Below are 4,874 nucleotides of genomic sequence, written 5' to 3' on the forward strand. Positions count from 1 at the left end.
GGGCGTCGTTATTGTCCGATTTTAAAAATTTTCGGCCATTTGGTATGCTGTGCGAAGGCCAACAACCCTGCCAAGTTTGGAAGAAATTGGTGCAGCGGTTACCAAGATATATACATGTNATTAAGGGAAACCTACATACCGTTGAGATATCTCAATTTTTGCTCGAGTTATCGTGTACACGGACGGACGGACAGTCGGAAAGACGGACGGACAGACAGACATGGCTTAGTCGATTTATTTTTTCATCCTGATCATTTATGTATACATTTGTCTATATCTGTCTCGATTCGTTTTGGCTGTTACAAACAACCGTTATGTGAACTTGCAAGTTCAGCTGTCATTTTTGCTCTCTCAATTTCCCCTCTTTTGCTAGTTTCTTGCAAGTTTTTGCGTACGAAAACGACATCCAGTAAAAAACCAGTAAAATTAGTACTAGATTTACTGGATAGTGCGTACGCGAACAGGGCTAATGTTGAGTTCCCTGAGACTGAATGCTGGTTTAATTCCATCACTGAGACCGGACTCACACATTGTCGAATCTTCACTGATGGCTCCTGTCTCTCCCTAAATGTGTTGTTGTTGACAACACCTGTTCTCGTTCTTTTATTGCCTCCACCGGTGTGCCTCAGGGTAGTATCTTAGGACCCTTGCTATTTGTTCTCTTTATTCACGATATTTCTGAATGTTTCTCCTCATCGAAGTTTCGTTTATATGCTGTCTACTTGAAAATTCTTAACACTACCTCGAGTTATTCTGATGCAATCAAGCTACAGTCTGATCTCAATAACGTGGCTGCATGGTGTAGCAAGAATCGTCTTCATTTAAATATTATTAAATGCTTTCACGAGTCTTTCACTAAATCGCGATCATTAATATATACCTCTTATTTTATTGGTAATGCACGCCTAATTACTCTTAGCGAAATTGCAGATCTTGGAGTTGTTTTTGACTCAAAATTTTTGTTTCACAGCCATTTAAATTACATTGTTGCCAAGTCTTATTCTATACTAGCCTTCATTCGACGGTTTGGGTCAGACTTTACTGACCCCTATACCTTAAAGTTACTATACACTTCGCTCGTTCGGTCTAAGCTGGAATATGCAGTCTTTATATGTAGACCGTACCACGATTGCCATATCAAGAGGCTTGAACGCGTTCAAAAGAATTTTGTTCGTTTTGCTCTTAGGTCTTTGAACTTCGAGTATCCGATGCCATCTTATACTGCTAGGTGCTAACTAATTAATTTAAAATGTTTGCATAGTAGAAGGATCATCCTTTCGCTCTCCTTTGTGTTTGACATAGTAAGTGGAGTGACTGACTCTCCTTTTCTTCTTGAGCGCATTTATTTTCATATTCCTCAAAGAAGCCTTCAGAGTAGTGATATTTTCTTTGTAGAACGGGTTAGAACCATGATAAAAACATAGCAAGGTATAACCGTTCTCTCAATTTGTCGGCCATGATTTTTTTTGAAGTTTGCCAACATTTTAAAATCATATAAAAGTGAAAATAAAAAATTGAAATTGTACGAAATTGTTGTTGCTTGAGATTGAAAATGAAAATGTGTGTGTGAGTTTGTGAGTAAATTTAAAAATTAAATTGTTTGGAAACGTCAAGAATTTTAAAAGTGACTCTCAGCGGTTCTACCTTACTATATTTTTATCATGGTTAGAACTACTTATGCATCCCATGCTCCTATTTTGAGAGCTTTGAAAGAATTTAATTCAATGTCAAATTCTTTGGCTATCGATTTTTCTTCCTTCAAGCTTAGCTTTAAATCATTGTTAAATGAATTATTTGCGTAACTCTTAGCTATAAGACACTCTGTAGTTAGTTCTAAGTACATAATATGTAAGAAATACTGACTATTTCTAGATTATTTTTTTATTTGAATAAATAAATAAATGAACTAGGAAAAAAATTAGGAAAAACTGACTCTGGGTCATGATCTGCCGTCTTATTCGAAGTTAATGGAGATACTACGTGGTGGAACATAAGTGGAGGAGAAGGAGTTTACGTGTCTGCAGTGACAACCAAGCCGCACTTAAGGCATTTGTTAGCCCTCTAACTACTTCCAAACTAGTTCGGCAATGCAAGCCTCGACTAAATTATGGTGGTAAACAAAACTAGCTTGCTTTACTCTGGGTGCTAGGTCACTCAGGAGTACCTGGTAATGAGACATCTGACCATTTGGTCAGAATTGGCTCAGACCAGGCATTATTCGGTCCGCAACCAGTTTTAGCACACCCGCTTTCGTTCATCGAAGCAACCATCACAAACTAGGTGAATACTTCGCTCAGCAATGGCTGGGAGGCATCGAGGGGATGCAGGTGATCAAAACTCATGTTGCCTTCAATCTCAGAAGTTCTATCTAGTTTAGTGCACTCATTGATAGACGGGACTGCATACAACTTGGTGGACTGCTGACTGTTCACTTCACGTGGCACAAACACCTGACTGCGATAGGCGCAAATGACAAGTCCATTTGCCCATCCTGCCTTGAAGACTTGAACACTTTTTGTGCTTCTTGCTTGCTTATTTTTTTGTCATCGAATTTTCTAGACTCGTTCTTTCCTATTGTCAGTGTCTGAATTAAAAGCTAACCTAATATTCGCGGCTAGCGTTTGGGTACGCACGCCATCGAATTTGTATTTTTGCGTCATCCGAAATTGGCTTGCGTGCGTTTGCATTTGATTTCATTGAGCGAAACGTCAAATCAAAATGTCACGCAGAACAAAAATTGGAAATTGAGTTAGCTTCATACGCTTGCCGTTCAATTTCGGTTGGTCCCATACAAGTTGTATGTGCATGAGAAATTTTTGACAGTAAATTGGCGGCGTGCGTGAATATTAGGTTAACCTGTTAAAAGTTTCGGGTAACAACCTTAGCCGTTTTGTTGTTTTAAGTTTTGTGTTTTAAAAATGTGAGTGATAAGTATTTATCGCCTCACATTAAAACTCGGAGCTATAAAAATAAAAATTCTGCCATCAACACAAATATATTATTTTGCAAATACTCCACCTACAAAGTCTTGAGTGAGCCTAAAATTTGATGAGCTTATGGTGAAGATAACGCTAGGGCTCGAAGTGCTCTTAAAAAATATAGCTCCCCAGAGAGAGAGAGTATTTTGATGGATTTACGAGCTCTATTTTTAAAACCTGCAAGTCTGTAATCACATTATTTTAATAAATAGAAATAAAAAAATTATAGAAAGAAAATATTTTAGTTTTATTTTGGTCACTCCGAGGTTAATTTTTGACTTCACCCGCGATGCAAATTTACATAGTTAGACCTAATCTTAACATTTAATTTTTTTACGAGCTTTGGGAATATTTAGAAATGTATCTGCAGGGGCTCCACCGAAACTAGTAAATTTTTGAAAGGGGTCTACGAGAAAAAAAGTTTGGGAACCTCTGCTCTACACTGTGGTATATTTATCTTCTTGATTAATGTATTTGATTTGAAGCAGGCACAGTTCTTGACGTTGAATTGGACAATATTTGATGGTTTCTAATGTATTTAAAAATTCAAAGAAATAATAATTAACAAATTTTATAATATTTTGACACTCTGAATGCCAATTCCTTTCTTCAGAAAAACTATTGGAATAAATATTTATTCATCTGCCGGAAAGTTATTCGTCGCTATTCCATAGTGAATAATTGACAAAAAAGTTATTCCGCCGTCGCTCAGAATTGCTTAGAGTAACAAAACCGTTGAATAAAAAGGAATAACGACAATCCAATAATATGGCCGTTAAAGTTATGTGTAATGAGTTTAAAATAAACAAATCAACTGTTATCAGAATTAGTCAAAATCAAAGCAAAATCAAAAAAAAAAATGTAGAAGCCGGTCTTTGGAAACGGCAAACTTTAAAACAGTGCGAGTACCCCAAATGAATTACCACAAATGTTTTGTTTTGAGAGAATGTTCCCATATCTGCCCAATTTGTAGAAGCTAAAGTCTGCTAGTTACATACAAATTACCAACTGAATCTTTTGCGAGACAAGACATACATACATTGCTGATAGGTCTGATCCATTCCTCGCTTGAGCAAATGCATTTGGAAGACACAATGTTCTTCTTATTCTTCTTGTTTGGCGCTATACCCGCCCAAGCAATTTTGGTCGAGTCCAAAGCAGCACGTTAGTCGATCATCTTCTGTGCCAACTGGCGCATTTTATCTACCTTCATTTGGTACTCAAAACTTCTTTGTATTGTATTTGGCCAAAATCGCATAGGTGGTTACAGCGCCAAATAAAAAGAAGATCAATAAAAATAATAAATTTCTGGGTTTTACTTTTTCTTTGGGTAATTCCATATATGTAATACTTCTATATTGGCAGTAAGCTAACTTCTCAATGTTTAAGCATTCCGAAATCAGAGCGAGACAGTCTAGTACTGTTTTTGTCAATGTATTGTGCACTTGAGTGCCGTTTTTATACCCGAGCGCACTTGTGCACAAGGGTATATTAATTTTGTTCACATAACGGTTGTTTGTAACAGCCAAAACGAATCGAGATAGATATAGACAAATGTATACATAAATGATCAGACATATATGTATATCGGTAACCGTTCTACCAATTTGTACCAAACTCGGTGTGGTTATTGTGCTTGCCACATGAAAGCAAAGAGTTGAAAATTATTGAAATCGGACTAAAATTACGGCTGCTTTTCATATAACGGTAAATTTCAGAAATGCTTGAAACTTGAATATTTCGAAATTGAAGGACGCTAATTTACTCAAAATTGATACACCCCGGCTTACCATCTAGCGGTAGGTTTCGGAAAGGTGAAAAAACATATATTTAATATTTGCGCCGGGTATTTAATGTTCGGCTCCGCCCGAACTTAGACTTTCTTACTTGTTGTAT

At 36.8% G+C, this 4,874-nt stretch overlaps 1 long non-coding RNA gene across 1 annotated transcript in view; it reads right to left on the reverse strand.

Moving 5' to 3' along the window:
• The window catches only part of LOC108372339 (uncharacterized), an 18,563-nt gene extending 16,643 nt beyond the window's left edge, over positions 1-1,920 (reverse strand). Inside the window, exon 1 of the long non-coding RNA XR_001848846.1 lies at positions 1,908-1,920. This is a non-coding gene — a long non-coding RNA (uncharacterized LOC108372339). The remainder of the gene's footprint in view (positions 1-1,907) is intronic.
• Positions 1,921-4,874: the final 2,954 nt, after the last annotated feature.

This window comes from Rhagoletis zephyria, unplaced genomic scaffold, assembly GCF_001687245.7.
Source record: "Rhagoletis zephyria isolate East Lansing unplaced genomic scaffold, Rhagoletis_zephyria_1.1 Rzeph_scaffold_05656, whole genome shotgun sequence".
Taxonomy (NCBI): domain Eukaryota; kingdom Metazoa; phylum Arthropoda; class Insecta; order Diptera; family Tephritidae; genus Rhagoletis; species Rhagoletis zephyria.